Source organism: Heliangelus exortis, chromosome 6, assembly GCF_036169615.1.
Source record: "Heliangelus exortis chromosome 6, bHelExo1.hap1, whole genome shotgun sequence".
NCBI classification, from domain to species: Eukaryota; Metazoa; Chordata; class Aves; order Apodiformes; family Trochilidae; genus Heliangelus; species Heliangelus exortis.
In genome coordinates, this window is record NC_092427.1 from 33,662,143 (window position 1) to 33,680,690 (window position 18,548).

The 18,548-nt window shown below is 36.9% G+C and overlaps 1 protein-coding gene across 8 annotated transcripts in view; it reads left to right on the top strand.

Annotated features, from left to right (window-relative positions):
- The window catches only part of GULP1 (GULP PTB domain containing engulfment adaptor 1), a 146,126-nt gene that overhangs the window by 9,741 nt on the left and 117,837 nt on the right, over positions 1–18,548 (top strand). The window contains exon 2 of one of the 8 annotated variants that reach the window (XM_071747782.1): positions 13,272–13,351. The exons of the other annotated variants lie outside the window; for them this stretch is intronic. The gene's annotated coding sequence lies outside the window, so the exon portion shown is untranslated. The remainder of the gene's footprint in view (positions 1–13,271; positions 13,352–18,548) is intronic. 8 annotated transcript variants of the gene reach the window in all.

The following is an 18,548-nucleotide window of genomic DNA, read 5'->3' on the forward strand; positions in this document are numbered from 1 at the left end:
ATATTGTTATTGAGGATATTTTCCCCTCCTTCCCATTTGAAGTTGCATTTCATTTGTAGCATTGTTAGACCTGATTAGGATCTTGGAATTTTTTGAGTAGTGAGTCAGAAAAATAAACAAAGGCTGAACAAGCAGAAGCTGAGGAATGGAAGAAATTTTTGGTTTCAGTGTAATTTAAATCCTTTCAGCTCTAAACTAGAGGTATGTTTTCCCTCCCCTGCATGCAAACCTTTTCCTTCCTTTTTTTTCCTCATCCCTTTCCTTCTCTTGTCCTTGCACCCTTAAAAAAATGAGTAAAGACAATTCTATTCTGCTTTCCTCAGCCAACTGTGTGGAGTATCCCTAGATGTCCTTTGAAAGAGCCAGAAGGGAAGGTTTAAAACGGTAATAAATCTGTTGTTTAAAATATGCAAAACAATAGTCATAAAAGTAAATGATTCTACAGCAGGCCTCTATGTACTGCTTACTCAGATCTGTGTTGTGACTGTGTGCTTTTCAGTACATGATTTCGAGTTTTTTGACATTGGAACTGAGCAGTGACTAAAAGGTATGAAGAAATGGACTATATATAAATAGATGTTTAGTGAAAGATACATAAAGGCATGGTTAATAAGATTAGTGGAATATATTTGAGATGTGTTATGTTAATGGCATGCCCGTGACTGCTTAAACACTGAAATAATCTGTTGTTATTTAATCCAAATCAATTTCATTTGCTAGGTCATCTGGAAGGTACTTTTGCTGAATAAAGTTCTTTGTTGCTCAGCCAAATGGCAGGGGGAAAAAAAAAAGTCAAACTACTGAAGAAATATTCCTTGACAGTATAGAACATAATAAAACGCTAAAGATCTCTGCTCTGAAAGAAATAAGTGGTTGGCTGGAAATAATTGCTCTGAATATTTTGAATTCATTATGTTGAATTGTGCCAGATGCTCTTGAAGAATATCTGTGTATGTTATTTACTATGGATTTTCTTGGGCTTGCTGCAAAGCATGTGTTTTTCTGGGTAATTTGATCCTATTTGTTTGTGGTCTAACTACATTCCACCACCCCAGAGAGCAGTATTCAATTGGTTATTATGTTCAGCTGCTTTTTAGAAGACATGATACAAATATAAGTACTTGTGCAGAGTAATGTGAATTGTATTTCTTCTCAGCTAAATTCTTTTAACTTGAGATTTCTGAAAGTTGCATTTTGCTATGTACAAGGTATGATCTTCAAAAAAAATGTTGCAACTCAAACATATATTTGTAAAATGCCTGGAGAACGTGTACTCTCAGCTTCTTAAACTGTGGAGGGGTGAATGATAGAGATTCTCCACTCTGTCATGTCTTGTCACTTATCTGGAATAATGTAAATTATTTGAGTTTGCTGTGGCATTTAGTTATTGGCAACAATGATGCTGAAACTGGGGTTGGACCCTTTCTCTATCCATTGCCACCCTTGTCCTGCCTGATGTGCCTTTCTCTGGCTACTGGCTCAGGTATTTCTAATATGGCTTTGGGGGCCAGGTCAAGTGTGATGGAGAGCTGGGAAGTGGGAGGTGCAGGTTCTTTGATACATGTTCTGTGGGATTGTGGAGCCAAGTAGAAGATGGAACAAAATTGCTTTTTGAGCCTGCAGTGTAGTTCATCACTGACATGACCAGAACAGATTCATCTCTGTAAACCAGACTCCAACTGACCTGCACTGATGGAGTTTTAAACTCTTCCAGACACAACTTCTTTAACAGGTGATGGTAAACAGTGCTGGATTATGGAAAAAAACATTAAGTTTGTCGTTATTATAGCCACTTGATTTAGCTTTGTCATAAACTTGGGTTTGGTATTGGGAAGGTTTTGCTTTCTCTCTGAGCTCTATCAGAAAACAACCTCAAAAGCCTTTTTTTTTTTTTCTAATTTTTTTTTTTTTTATATTTTCTCAGCTTTTACCTTTCTCCAAAAATGGAGAATGCATTAACTTCTGAGTACAACAGGACACTTATTTTTCCATTAAATAATAACAGAAAAGAAACAGAAATTGAAAATCTTTTCATCTTGTATTCTTTGTGTTCTTTTTTAAATGCAGACTTCTTCGATTGGCCCTGGTAGCCACTTAGAGAAGTGAGGTTGATGGTTTTCTTTTTGTGCTTTTGTTACTAACATAGCAATCTTTTATCACTTACAGAAAATAAGCATTGTTTATCAGTGCTCTTTCCATGGCAAATAACCAAGAATGCCTTAATCTGACCTTTATGGAATTCTACATTGCATCATGTTAACCAGCAGGCTGACTCATTGCATAGATTGAATTTCATGGCAAAAAATGTACATTTCTGGGGCACTCCAATTACAGCTGTATTGTTACTTTATTCTCTGTGTGCATATGTCTGTCCATGTTCATCAGAAATACTTGCAAGGCTCTGAAGGCACTATGCAGAATTTTGGTCCCAGATTTCAAATATTTATAGGAGATTAGGAATGTTGTTCTTAATTTTATTTTCTTTAAGACGATGGTTTATGCTATTACATTGAAATTAGGGGTGTACTGATCTCTGTCAATCAGGAGTTAATATTTTTAATGCCATTTAATAGATCAGTAGAGGGTATCACTATGTAGATTATTACCATGTAGGCTGGATTCACAGGCTGATAGCTTTTCAGGCCAGAACCAACACTGTGGTGGTTCTGACTTGTCCAGTGACTGTTGAGGCTGCCCCACTCACCCCCAGTCCAAATATGATCTTTTTACTGCTAAAGATGTTGCTTGACTAGAGAAGGATTCTGGTGCTTAAGAGACTGAAGGCAGACCATTCAAACTGCTTATTTTCAAACTAGTCACTGGAGGAATTAAGCTACAGCTGAGTAATGCCATTTTTCATTTTCCCTCTCTCCCTGGCAATGATTTTGAAACTTCTTGGCCTGCTCCAAGTGAAGTTTTATACATTTCTCAATCTGATGAATGGCTAAAGAAGTGAGATTGACATTAGCATCCCTGTAGAAGACAGGCAGCTGGCTGGAGAATGATGTGGCTGAAACAATGGATTCTTGCTGATTACCTGAAGTCTGCTGACTTTTAGTGACAGGTACCTGTCATAACATCCCTGAGAAAAAGATTTTTTTCTTGTTCTTAAAAATTTATCCATTAAGCCTTGTCATAATGTGTAAAACCCTTCTAGCATTTTATTTTGGAGTGATGTTACAGGTGCATAATATTGTTATATTTATTGTCATTCTTTACCATGCTCATGCAGTTCATTCAGTCATCTCTAGTACTTATTTCTTTTCTATTTTTATCACATTCTGGTTTCTGAAATTTCATCTTAGCCCTGCTCAGTCTGCTTTCTTGTAGACAAGTCTTTCACTCATAATTAATTATGCTTTAGCTGAACTGGCATGATATATTCAATATTCATACAGTATATATGAATTTCCTTGTTTTGTTAAAGTCTCATCAGTGCTCCGGGCGTGGGGGTTTTTGGGTGTAAATCAAATAGCTTGCCCATTTTTCTGTGGGAATTCTCAGTTTGCTTTAGTTGTCTTTTACTGGCTTGAAGGGCTTCTATGCATTCCATATGTTCCTAGAATTTGCAATTATTTTTTTTTCTTGTAAATTCCTTCCGAAGTCTTGATGGCTTTAAAACTGAATAATATATTTAGTTGTTCTGTATATTTTTTTTAAGGGAAAGCTTATGATCCCTATTAGACTTGTTACTTTTCAGATATTATTCCAATATTCGCTATTCAGTGGTGTCCTAAATGACCCTTTTTCTATGTGCACAAGTTCAGGCTTGCTAGTTTTTTTCCCTTATATTTGTTTTCTGATGCTGTGTAGCTTGGTTTGCTTTAACACTCTGTAAACTGAAGGAGAAACAAATGGAGTTGGAAATCTTGAGCCCTGTCTCTGCTCTCCCTTTGAGAGCAGCTGGGTAGTAATGTCTGTCTAGAGGCTTTGAAGGTTATGTTACATGAAAAAAATTCAGCATCCTCTGTTACAAGGAAGCTTCCCAGGGCTGCTTCATCAACTGTGCTTTTTCAGTTGGTAGCTTTTCTATGTATTATTTCTTTTGCCATTTGCTGCTTGTTTATTTTTTTGTCTCTGCTTGGAAGGTTTCTTTCCTTCCTGTGTTTCTTTGTAATTGGATAAAATGTTAAAGTATTACATTTTGTTTTCTTGTGATTTCTCCAGTTGTCTCTTTCAGCTGCTGACTTGGTTTGGTTTGGTTTGGGTTTTGTTTTTTTAATATTCTCCATTATTTCCTCTCTACCTATATTTTTCCAACACATTTTTGTTAACCTCACAAATGCAGGACTTTACAGTCCTATTTGCTAATTTCTACAGCTGGGTGTCACTTTTTCTTTGTATGCATATTCTTTCTGCATACCCCAGTTTATTTACAGAAGTCTGTGATAACCTAATTGATGAAAGCAGGAATTTAAAATACAAAGGATACTGGCTACATTTGGTCATCGTCCCTGACTCATAAACACTGGATTGCTTTCCTCTTTCTCTTTTCTGGCTTTTTGATAGAAATGCAACTGCAATTTCAATGGAGGATGCAATTTCAGTCTCTACTTTGTTTCATGAATACACTTTTCCTGGGATCACTCTGTGACTCTGCATCCCCAAATTTCTAAACTGGTTTTTAAGCTATGATGCAGACTGTAGATGATAAAAATCTACCAAAATCTCTTGGGTTAAATCTGATCTGGTGCTCTTCTCTGGATCAAAAGGATTAATACTGTTCAAACTGTTTTTCCCTTCATCTACTGCATTGCAATGATGTCATGTAACAGGACCTTGTGTGATTTTTTTTTTTTTTTTTTTTTTTTAATACTTATTATGCTTTACAGAGGAGGCTCTTCCTTTTATTGTTCTCTTGTCTTCTGTGATGAGAAAGACAAATGTCTTGAAGAAAGCACTATATATAATTTTATCTCAAATACACTGCTTATGAGTAGGACTTTAAGATGCAAGTATGATAATATCACAAGTTTCAGCAAGTCTTTCTGAAAATTTATGGTAACTACTAGGGCCAGTATGCTTAAAGTAAGTTTTTTCCATTTTTCAAGTTCCATTCCATTTCAAGAGAACCATTTCAGTGAAAATGTGATATTTCACATTTCAGTGAAAAAGAATATTTGGGGTAGGTTTCTTCCATAAAAATAATCCTAGCTTGGGGGGGGCGGGGGAGCTGTGCTTTATTTTTTTTTTAGTGTGGATTTTTTATTTATTTTTTTTAGTTGGTTTATAACGAATGCAATACATTAGTCCTTTTATGCTTGACTTTGAAATAATAGTGTTGTACTTCTGGTGTCAAAATTGACAGTGCAGTGACCTGCTGCTTTTCCAGTCCAAAAGCACATATTGAATGTGGTGATATCTTTGAAAGGAGAACACATTGGATTCTACAGAGCTCTGGAGTGAAAATATAAAGAACATGATGAAAGGTCTCCATATGGTGCAAGAAATATTTAAAAACAACCCCTAGCTTGAAATGCACTGTTGAACAAATTAGATGGTTTTATGTGGCAGTGTGGGAAATCAGTAACAGAAATAAAGTGGTTTTTTTTTTTCCTTTAAGATTTCTGCACCAATATCTGTTTAATCCACAGGTCTTTTTAGTCCATTGGTTTGTTTACAATGCTTGAGTTTATCTTTATTGCTTGGAATATTTACAAATTTCCATTTTGCTTGGAAAGATCTCCCTTTTTCTCTGCTTAGCATCTAAATCTATTTCAAACCTCAGGGATACTTGCCAGGAAACAGGACCATCATGTTTTGCTCTATCTAGCAGAAAATCTCCCCACCTCCACAGTGCAATGACACTATTAAGATTTCAACTCTTCCTCTAACTCTTAAGATAGTTTAAACAAAAAGTTTTAGATACCTTTTATCAGTGTGACTGGATGAACTGTGTATTACTGTCAAAACCATTTCAGTTAAAACATAGATACCTTTTGAAGTTACACAAAAGTGTCTGTTCTTACATACATTTCAATATTTTTAGTTCATATTGACTTAATACTTGATCACCTTGATCCTGGCTACTTAAAAAAAATATTTGTTAGTTACAGCAAGTGGTGTGTTTCAGTCACTTAATTGGAACCAGCCCAAAGGAGCCAGATTCCAAAGAACACTTGACAACCCCTCTCAACAAATAGCAGACATACTTAATTTTGGAACAGCCCCAGAGTGACTTCTCATATTTGTAAGGTTCAGTAAAAGCATTCAGTCCTTAAAAAGGAGAAGACTTTCAAAAATGTAGAATCTGCAGTCCTATGGAGTCCTGTATAATCCAGGAATAACAAAAGTATCTTTCCATGCTAGCCAGCATACATGTTAGTGTGTATAGTCCCCAAAACCAAGCAGGCTAACTAATTCTTAAGTGCTTCTGATTCACTTAAGGAATTGCTTTTGTTAAGATAAATCTGAGCAGTTGGCAGTTTCATAAAGGTGGGTGGCTGTGGCTGTGTGCTGTACCTTAGGAAGATTTTGATTTGCACAACAGCAAAGCCAACTTGTCTTTATTTACTGCTTCATGAATTGTTTGTTCATGGCCATGCACCTAAAGGTTTTTTTTGTAGGACATACAGTTACCTTATATGAAAGATTTTTGCTTTAATTAATATCTTTAAATATTGCAGGTGTTTTTGGTAGTGCATGTGGGACTTTCTTTCGTGTGTCCAGTTTTAGTTCTATTTGTTGAACCCTGACATTCATTGCAGTACTGTAAGGTGGGTTGCAGGGGCTTAATCATAGAATCACAGAATCACAGAATTGGCTGGGTTGGAAGGGGCCTCAGAGCTCATCAAGTCCAACCCTTGATCCACTCCCCTCATGGTTCCCAGCCCATGGCACCGAGTGCCACATCCAGGCTCTTTTTAAATATCTCCAGGGATGGAGAATCCACCCCTTCCCTGGGCAGCCCATTCCAATGTCTGATCACCCTCTCCAGAAAGAAATTCTTTCTAATGTCCAACCTAAACCTCCCCTGGCACAACTTGAGACCTCTTGTGCCCTCTTGTCTTGCTGAGAGTTGCCTGGGAAAAGAGCCCAACCCCCCCCTGGCTCCAACCTCCTTTCAGGGAGTTGGAGAGAGTGATGAGGTCTCCCCTGAGCCTCCTCTTCTCCAGGAAGGAATAGGAATAAAGAAGTAGAAAAAAAGCAGAAATACATGTAATGACAGTTTCTGTGATTTTATTGAGACTCTTCTGTGTTAAGAAAAAACATAGAGTCTTGTATTTGAAGTTACAAACTTCCTTATTTATCTTACACACTGATAAACACAGACAAATCTGAGCACATCAGCTGGTTTAAGCAGAGCAGACAGGAGACAGCTCTGTTCCAGAACTGCTGGATGTATACCTACCCATACAGTCGTGTTACAACACTTCAATAACACTCTTAAGACAATCCAGGAGCCTGTTTGACATGCTAAGGTGGTCATAACCTGTGTGAGGTTTCAGAGGTCACACAGGTTGGTTAGAAGACAAAATTGGTGGCATCAGCCCCAGATGCAACTCTTGGAAACCTCTAACGTCCATGATATTCCTGTTTATTACTGCTCCTCTCTGTTTATTGCTTATTTTTTTATATTTATTGATGCAATATCTGGCTATCTCCACATCAGTCCACGAGCACGGTAAAAATCCTTTTGTAGCTTTTTGCCAGGTATTACAGTCAGAGTGTTGTTAGATTTTGAATATGATTTTTTTAGGTATTGAATTAGTCATAAGCTATTCAGAATAACATGTTGAAAGAGGGCTTGAGGTTCATTTTCATAACAATTAGTAGGTTAGAGTCTGGGCAAGCTGTGGATTCATGTAAAAGCTTCTGTCTGTATTGAATTCCTAGTGCTTATTTTGGGTTCCCTCAGCATAAACAGTAGCCTAAGGCTTTGATGTGGCTTCTCTGTGGGGTGGTATTTTTTTTTTTTTTTAAAGGTCTGTGTACATGGGTAAGTAAACATTCTCCCAGACTGTTTGGATTAAATTGTTGAACTGAATAGTTTGAACTTGCTGTGTGTGCCAAATGGAAGGAAAGTGTTGATTTGAGGGATGGGAGAGGGGAGGTGTGAGGGAGGTCTGGGCATGGGTATTGTTCAGTTTCAGGTATTTGGGTTGTGATTTGTAGACAAACACATCTGTATTTTTCTTCTTAAGAACAGATACTTCTACAAAGCACAAATATACTTCCCTTCAAAGACATGAATATGTTAAAGAGAAAATATTTACTTAAATTATTTACTTTGTAACAGAGCGTAAACAATATTTTGGGCTTTTGTAACTGCCTCAGACTAAATATTGAAAAAAACCACTTGTAAACTGCACATTTGTCTCTTGTTTACATTGGGAAATTGGTCAAATTATTACACTGCACTTCATATTTTTAATGTTTTTAAAAACATGGGAACTGATGGTCTCAGAAAGGTTCAGCTACCTCCAGTGAGGGAAGGTGCCTTAGCAGGAGTGGCTTGCTCTTAAATCACATTTGCTCTGATGGAACAATACTGTCTGCTCACAGCATTGCTTGTCTCATGCTAAGGCTTCCCAAAAATGAATTTTTATTCTATATCACTTTGCTTGCAGCTCTCAGAAACTTTTTTTTCATTGAACTGTATGGCTGGCTTTTGTGATTGAATATATACTTGTTATTCCAGAAGCACCTTAGAGCAAGTCATAGCTACTCTACAGAATAGTCTGAGACTAAATAGTTATTTTAGTTATAAATTCTCTCTACTAGCAGTGGTTTGCACATGCACAGCATCAGTGCAGGTGACAGAATTGTACTCACCAAGACTGTCAACCACTTTCCAGTACAGGGTACTTTTCACATGATCTTTACTAAACCCTTAACTTTCCTTGGTCTGCTCCTTGAATTGTATTGTTAAAAGAAAAAAAAAAAAAACTAAAATTTTAATTTAAAATGGCTGGGCCCTAAATCTAAAATCTTAAAAATGTTTTATCTGAAACCTTGTAATGAACTAGTGAGGTATAAGACTCTTAAGCAGACACCAGAGAACAACCACTAAAGATGCTGTAGGGCACAGAAACAGAAAGGCAGGACTTTATCCTGCCCTTGAGAACTTACTGCACTTTCCAGAGCCTGAAATGGAGCTTAACCAATCAAATTTTCTGAAGTAAGTGATTTTTCTCCTCACTTTTCCTACTCGATACTGGTCAAGATGCTGGAGTAAACTGATAGAAATACTTGGCTTCAGCTCTTGGCTTTGGTTTGAGGAAGTGCTGACTCTCACACCTGAAATCAAGGGCAGCTTGCTTTGAATATAAAGTTCTCCATATTTTATAGGCTTTTGGGAAATGACACCTGAGGGTTTAGACACAGATTTCCATGGCAGATAATACCTGCAGCAAATCAGTTGAAAGGAGTGTTGAATTGAAGCTGACTTGAGGCTACGTCCTTCTAGAATAGGCAGCTAAATGTTTGCTAATAAGGATGATTTCAGATTAGGTTCTCCAATTCTTTGATAAAGTTGAATAGCCACAGTGACTAAATGTTAACTGTAGTTACATTTTACTGTTTCTGAAAGAAAACACTATTTCTGAAAGAAAGTTTGAAAATGTATTGACATTTGTGGGCATGAAGTTCTCAGGTGAGAGCTGCTATAGAGCTTTCTCTTGAATGAATCCTGTCTTCAGACTGCTTGGAGGATTTTGCAGTAAAGGATGCACCAGGCTTTACAACTGGAACATGGGCAAGTTGCCTGTTTGGTGAAGAGCATCCACCTTGTGTACTGAAGGAGGTGATAACCTGTAGAAAAAGGCTTTCATGACCCAATCACATTATCCCTGCGTGTAAGGAATCCCAGTTAGGATCACATAAACAACATTATTCTACTCTTTTACAGCTTTTGAGTGTTTCACATTGCTCAAACCTTGTGTGTAATATTACAATGTGGGAAACATGAAGCCAGAGTGGTATGATAGAGGACTTGAGAGTTTTCAGAAATACTGACCAGTCCTTTGCTCCTCTGCTGTGCTGCTGCCCAGCCTTGCCTTAAAGGAAAAGGGAATTTTCAACTGAAGCATCCATTTTCAACTACAATATTTTCTGCTCTTTTATTCCTTATGGAGGAATTAATTCTGTCTTCCTGTTGCTCAGTCCCTGTAGATTTGTCTTCTATTTGGTGAACAGCATAACTTCTGCTAGAGGGAACACTGGTAAATGCTGGACATGTAAGAACTATGCAGAAGCCTGTCTTGTGTGGAACACTTCATATGTTCTTGTTCATAAGTTGTTACTGTTAATACAGTTAAAGGATTTGACAGTCAAATTCTTTCTGGAAGCCTAGGGTTATTTGTGATTTTTATAAAAACAGTTTATAGGGATTACGTTACTAATGGGATTTGACAGAATACATTTTTGCAGAATCATTGTTTCTGGACCATCCATGCCTTGTTTGATGTCCATAAATAATTAGCTTATTAAAAAACAAAACCAAACAAAACCAGTGAGCTGAAATCTAATAGAGAAACCTCTGATGTTAGATTTGATCCCCTAATTGTTCTTATAATTGGCATTCATTAGAACTCTTTTACAAGTCAGGGCAATAGACCTCCTTTTGTTTTAGAATGTTGTAAAAACAATTGAACTGGCATCAGATTCCAGTTTTCTGCTCAGTAAGCAATTTTGGAAGACTGGGGGCTCTGTAATTACCTGATTTGCCTAGCTTGTAAAAGTTAAATGTAAAGAGAGAGAAAATTTCAGCATATGGATCTGTATTAGCAATTACATGCATTAGTGCTTAAACCAGAGTACTGTGTCTGCTTTATAAATGTTCATATTTTTTTACTAATAGGTGCTGATAATTGCCAGTGTTATGGGGGCAAAATACAGTGTATGGCAGTTATGGCCCAGTAAAATCTGGCTGTGTGGATGTGGTAGCATATCCAGTCCTGACCCATGCTGGTAGGAACATGAGCTGTTCCACTGTTCCTTAATAATTTAACAGGAGGTCATATTCGACTGGGATGTAAACATTTTTATACTTAGCTTATTCAAGTTTTAGAACTCTTTGAGCATAAGCAAGTCTGGAATTAAAATTCTACTGCTGCTTAAAAACTTGTCTTGCTAAAACTTGTCTTACTAATTCTGAAATATTTTGTTCTCTGGTTGCCTGAGTACTTGTGTAAGTGAAACGTGTAGTCCCTTTGGTCTGAAAATACAGGCAGCTCTGTGGTGAAAGGCAGCTCTGAAATGTCACTTTCTTGTCAGGGAAAGTCATTCACTGATCATTGTCCATAAAAATCAGTAGAAAAATTCTGCAGTTATGAATGGTCTCTGGGTTCTAACTTCCCTAAAATGAGAAGAATGTGGTAAGTTTGAATTAAACTTTAATGGGTATTTAGACACCAAAATATTTAACTTCTGCCATATGGTTCCTCTCAAAATCAGAACTGCCTTCTTAGCAGATCAGCTCTGAATAGTGTGGTGACTGTGAAATGATCTGTTTAAATTGTAGATAAGAAATGGAGCTTCTTTTGAAGTCTTTGCCAGAGACAGTCTTCTGGAATTGTCTGTATTCAGTTTCTGTAATTGTAACAGTGTCTAATGTGAATTAAAAGAATAAATGAAGTATTCCTGGTGGTATTCATCCTGAAGCCAAGGCATGATTAGCAAATAATTAATTATCAGTATTATGTCTGTGCATGACTGCACTGGTTGGATCCCAGAAATAATGATTTTTCACAGTGATGAAAAAAGATGAAGGGTTTCTCTCCATTGTTGAGTTCAGGTGGCAGAGTCTACACATTCCTGTGGCAAGTCTGAAAAATGACCTTATCCCAGGTGTGTAAATCTCTAGGGCAAGGGGTGCTGAGCTGTTCTGTGCCACAGAGGTATGTGGTGAATAAGGTGCTTTTTGTATTGGAAAGCATTTAGTTTCACATGTCTGTGGATGCTGATAAATATTTTTGTTCACTATAGACCTCTTCGGGCCCCTGAAAATTGTATTTTCTTGTTAAAATATCTCCACATTTGATATCTTCAGAGAAAATACCTCTGCTTACTAAAACCTGTTTTTTAATTTCTTTTTTTCATATTTGAGAAAATAGGTGGTTAATGCATTTGGTGAGATTATTCAACAATAGACATAGTAAAGCACCTATACTAGACATATTTAAATTGTCCAAAGAAGGCATTTCAGAGCACATAGAAGCCTGCTAAATTCTTGGGAGAGTTGCAGTGGATTTGTGTCCCAGAGAGCATGGACTTCACCAAAATTCTTATGTGCATTTCAGCCCTGGGGAGTTATCCCTTGGCAATGGCATTTTTTTCCCCTGGAGGTTTAAATGCAAAGGATCAGCTCTGCTACAAATCATCTCTTGGTTCTTGTCTGACCAAGGATTAAGCTACATAATTCTAATGTCTAAAGTATTAATAATATATGCAAACATGAACTGAAGATTTTGAAGGCATTAAAAAGAGTTTGATCCAGTGACTGGGGGTCCTCAGCTTTTTGGCAGATGAGGTGAGATGTGAGACAAGTGAAGAGGAGGGAACAATTAGACCGGTTTCACTAATAACCCTTTTTGTTTGGTGTCATCTGGGTTTGGTTTACTGAGTATCTACACCTGTTCATATTAATGCCCTTACTAACTAGAAGATAATTAGCTATATTGGTTATGTGTTGTAGATGGGCTCAATTTGTTTTTCTTGCTGGATTAGAAATCTGACATGAGGTTTTAGTGTGCTATTAGCACAAGAGAAAGTCTATAAAAACTCATAAAACTCTGGCCATCTGAATGCTTTCTGTTGTCACTTCAGGTTAAATGAAACCACAATAATTGTAATAGAGGAAGCTAATCTTTATCCTACACCAGTGTGCTAAAGATTTTTCCAACCAGCATGTATCTTTGAATTTATGTCAACCTTTATTACTAATTCATGATTGCCTGATGTGACTTCTTCATTGCTCTTTATCTCACTTTTCCATGCTGCTCATTTTATCTATTGCTTTATATTTCAATGCTTTAGATCACAGAACATACAGATGTAGTTATCAGTGCTTTAGAAGACATCTCTTGAGGATGACATCATTTGTGCTTTGAAGGAGAACAGAAATATAACAGTTTTACTGTGGCAGTGTCTTAGGAAAATACAGTGCTTAAAAACTTTTTAATTCTGTTTTACTCGTTCAGCTTGTTTCATTTCCATACAAGTTGTTGCATACTGGGACAAGGAGTGAGTATCCTTGGTCTTGTCAGAAATGAGTAGAGCTCTGTGATTAAGATTTGTTGTATGATTTGGGCTACTGGTTTAAATTTCAGGCTGTGATCCAGGAGTTTGGGCTGCAGATATCCCTTTTAGAGCTTGACAAGCACTTTCTGTGCTGAAGATGGGGAAGTAGGTGAGTATGGATTTATTCCTGCTGAAGCCATAGCAGGAGTTCCCAACAAAGTGAAATACCATGATAGTTTTGCTTGCTTGTTTAGCAAAATCCCTTTAATCATTCTCTCTCAAGAAAAAACATATTTTAATATGTTTAATATGAATGGTCTATGTGGTAAGAATATAGGTGCATTTCAGATATGAGGCTTGTGATGGAATAAGAGAACGTGGGGTGAGGGACAGATACATTCATGTACTTTATGATAAGAAGTACTAAACAGCAAGGGCTGTGCTGTCAGAGCCTTGGGAGTTACACTGTGTAAAGGATGCTCTGGCACACCAAGTGTAGGGGGTGCTGAAGTTTCTTGACTGAAGTATTTCTGAGAAATAAAGCAAAAATTGGCTAGATGCTCTGATGACATTCCACAATTGTGAGCTTAACAGAAGCCTGGTGTAAACAGGATTTGCTGCGATTGCAGAAGTTGCTTGGGGTTTGTTGGTGTATTTTGTTGTTTGTTTGTTTGTTTGCTATAAAACCATTTTTTGTTGGTGAAGAGGTGATGTTTCAGGGCAGCATTCAGTGTGTCTTCAGTCTTTACTCTGGCATTCTGTAGCATCAGGTTGAGTTGTTCTATTGCAAAAAGTAGGAGACACAAAAAAGAACCCAGAAATATGAGTTGTGCAAAAGGAGCAGTGTATTAAAAGTCTGCTGAACTTCAGATCAGGCTCCTGAAGATACATTTCAGCAGTGATTCTTAGTGACAGAGAAATATAAATGGGCCCTTTCTGCTTGTGCTTGTCACATGGGACAGTCAGTGTTTGTCTGAGTCTGTATGAGCTTCACTTGTCAATTTTTTTTCCTTTGCCTACTGCCTAGGAATAAACCCCCACATTTTAATACTTGCATTGTGAAAATTGTTAGATTTGCTTAGTTACAGTGAGCACACTCTTCCAGTGTCCTGTTTATTTGGAAAGAGGAGAGGAGATAAATAGAAAACTGTTGTTCATATCTATATTCCCTGATTACTCTCACTAGCATGCCAAATATCTAATGAAAAACTGCCTTGTGAATTGTTTGTTTATTTATTTATTGAACAAGGCCTGGTCTGCTGATGTAATCTTGTGCTTCCATAGTGCTAGACCAGGGCACTATACGTAGCTTTAATCTGAAACTCTCTCTTGGCATCTTTAACCCCACCTGTGGGATTAATGCAAGATTTTGTTTACTTCCCCTGTTCCCTTCTGCCTTTAGTGTTCATTTACACAGTAGGACTGGGTGCTTATTGTGTTCAAAATGGAAAGGAAAAAAGGCTGTTACTCAAGGGTATAATGAAACCAGGCTATTTTTATTTTTTACTTTGAATTGGTGGTAACATTTATCTAAGGTGAGAAGCAAACATAGTGGAGCCTGTATGGAATGAAAAGGGAAATAATTTTCCTGACTCTGATACAGATCCAAATGCTTTTATTGTAACAGAAGTCTACAGTTGATCCTTTGAGATATCTTAGTTTTCTATAGCATGCTTAAGGACAAGGTGATAAACATCTGACCAGCTTAATAAATGAAATCACTTGATATATTTTTTTTTTTATTGTACAAAACTTTGGAGTAGGCAATATCCCTTGCTACAATGAGCACATGAGTGTTGGAACACCTGTATTTAGACCCTGAATATCCTTTTACATCTTACTGCATATTCTTCCTGTAGATTTAGAGAAGATTTAGTTTAGTTTTTAGAAAGGCAAAGCACCAATAACACAACTAACCAGTGTACTGAAGTCATTAAAAATGCAGAACAAATGGAGGAATAGCAGAACTGACTTAACCTTGAATTTTCTACTGTGGCCATATTACAGTGATAGAAAGGTTGATTCATTAGGCCTGACAGACAACTGGAGACTCAAAATTCTTAAAGAAGAAATTCTCCATTTTAATCCTGTTTTTGAAAAAATTAAAAGAATCTTTGGAAGTAAGGCAGTAACTAGTCAGAATCAGCATAGATTGGAATTTAGATTGGAATTAATTATTTGGAAGCAAGAAATTAAGATAGACATGAACCTGCTAAGCTTGGAGGAGGGTTGAGAATAGGGTTCAGTGTCAAAATCCAGAAGTTAATGCACTATTTCTGCTTTTGAACAACTTAGTTAAGTTAACATAGCTCTCATCTTGCAATTTGTCATCAGTTGCAAGACAACCAGTTCTCTGTGAATGAAATAGCCCTTCTCCTATAAAAAACCCAAACTGAGGGAATTAGTCTGTTCAGTACACCAGGAGACAAACCATCCAGGTTGTAATGCCTCTTGACTTATACAGAATCCTGCTGTGTCCTGGTTTGCTGTGGTTTGTTCTGTAGGAGTTTTCTGCAGTGGGATGAATTCCCAGGACACTGGGTGAAGGTTTAAGCTGGAGGACCCTTTAGCAGGGTCTGCAGGGCAGTAATGGGTAGACAAAGGCCACGTCTGGAGGCATTTTGGTTTTGTTTTCTAGTTGAACATAAATATGCTCCAATTTATTCATTTTACTCTGAATGGAAGAGCGGATGTTTTGATTTGAAAAGGGAATCTTATTTATAATTCTTGAGTATAAACAAACTGCAGGGAGGAAGCCTTATTGGAAAGCAAACCAGCATTATTAGACCATCTTGTGAGACTGAGTGCTGGGACAGCAAGTAATAACCCTTATGGTGTTTTCTATCCGTGACAAGTGTGTGTACATGTATTTTTAGAAGGGCTTCCAAAGGGCAGCCTGCTGCACATCAGTGGTTATGGTTCTGTGTTATGCAAAACATGGTTTATTCCCAGCTCAACTCTCCTCCTGTTTGAAGTTCACAGTTTGCCTTTAACTGCCACCTCTGAACTACTGACTGGGGCAGAGCTGGGGGCTGGTAAATGATAGAGCTTTCTGCCCCAGTTTCCTTATAAATAGCATAAAATTTCTGTTCATGCTGTGCTTCAGGAAGAGCAGGATACAGACTTAGGGTCTGCACTGCCCAAGGGTGGTGTGGGTGTGACTGATGGAACAGAGCCAGAAGAATTTGACCAAGTAGCCAAATGTAAAGAGAATAATCTGGTTTTTCTGATGATGGATGGCACTTAGAAGGCAGCTGAATTTAAAAGGCATTTCTTAAGCTCAGGCTTTGCAATGTGCAGGTCAGCCATGGAGCCTTCAAAGTGGGAGCTAATAGTTTGATAGGTTGTGGTTCAATTTTAGCAGCAAGTGGTTCAATTTTAGTTCTTGGGAGTGGGTGTTGGTTGGTGGTTTTGGATTTTTTGGGGGTCTAGATTGTAACATCTGGTAATTTTAGTGTTTTGCTAATCACATGGTATTTTGTTTCTAATTCAGAAATACTTTAAGAAAACTTAGTTATAATAAATTAAATTTTTGTTGCTAAATATAGTAAATTACTCTAGTATCTACAGTGATTCTATTCAGCTTCCCCACATTCTGTTAAGAATATAGAATTAAAAAAAACATGTTTCAGATTATTACCATGGCTGAGCAGGTGTTAAAATATAGGCCTCTCATTTTTCTGTGAGCAAATTGAGAGCTACCTGGGCTGGCAGATCTTTGTGTGTTGCTTTCAAAGAAAGGGCCATGGAGTAGTGACTCTGAGATTTGACAGGAAAATCTATAGTGTAGTAAAGCTACATTCATGTATGATAACAGTTTTAAGAGATATTTTAGTCCGAATTGATGAGAGAGCTCTTGGAGAGTTTGTGTTGTCAAATTCACCTGATTTGGTAGAAAAATAGTGTGTGGAATACTGCTTCTAAAGGCTTCTAAAAACCAAATTTACCCTGGGAGTTTCTGAGCTGTCATTAAAGGTGCCTTCACTTTGGACAGGTGCTTTTGAGTCTGAGAAGGAAGATAAAGAGGGTTTTATATTGAATATCCAATAAATGTTAAAGTATCCCTTTAAACAGGAAAGCCCAAGAGCATTATAAAATTTGGATTTTTCTCCTAGAGATAAACCTGGGTATCTCAGTCACAAGCACGAGTTTCCTACTGCTCTGTGAAAATTCTCATCTTTAAACTGATAGGGAGAATTTTAAGTGCTGTACTTTGTTTGGGTTCTGCTTATAGGATTAGGTTTTGATAACTTCTCCCTGTTACAATGTAACTATTCAAAACTTAATCACTGCACAAAGAGGTTTTTTAGTTTGTTTTGGGTTGGGTTTTTTTCTTTAAGCAGCAACATCTTGACAGTACCTAGGTTTATTTTAGTGTCTCCGGGAGTTCTGTGTTTGCTATCATCTGGGACATTTGATTTGCTAACCACAACTCTGGAGTTTGGTTTTACAAGAATGTCCTGACACTGTAAGTATGAATGCAGCTTTCTCATCTTTATTGTCAAAAAAGTTTTAATATTCAATAGGTCTCAATAGGTCACAATAGGTCTCCCTCCAACCCTGATGGAGTAGCAGTATTAAACACCAGCCAGGCAGGCTGGCAGCAAAGTCTTGTGGCTTTTTTTTTTTTTTTTTTTTTTTAATTGGTTGGAAACAGAAGTGCTGAGGTACTAACAGGCTGACTTCTCTTCTTACCTCTGCTGTCAGAGTGGTTCCAAAGAATGTTTATCAATATGGTGATAGGCACTTTATAAATATAAATATAAATATAAATATAAATATAAATATAAATATAAATATAAATATAAATATAAATATAAATATAAATATAAATATAAATATAACATAGAAATATAACATAGAAATATAACATAGAAATATAACATAGAAATATAACATAGAAATATAACATAGAAATATAACATAGAAATATAACATAGAAATATAACATAGAAATATAAATATAACATAGAAATATGTGAACATAGAAATGTTCCCATCTTGATGCACATATGCACTCTATGCAGTTTTTTGGTGAAGGTTGCAGATTAGCATTGGGTCTTAATAAAGCATTTGGGTGAAGTTTGAACCTAAACTCTTTAGACTTTCATACCAGCCAGGACGATCCATTATATTCTTGTAGAATGAGCTTCTATTACAGTTTCATTAAATAAAAAAGCAGAATATGGTGCTTCTGAGTTAGCATGTTAGTACTGTACAGGGCAAGAATCTGTTACAAATTCCTCATTCTACTTGCTATGTGATAGCAGGAGTTCCTGAAGTCCCAACAGGAGTTAGGTACTTCTGTGCTCTTTTTCTGGATCTTAATTCTGAATTTACAAAAGGAATTCCTGCTTCTCCTCCAA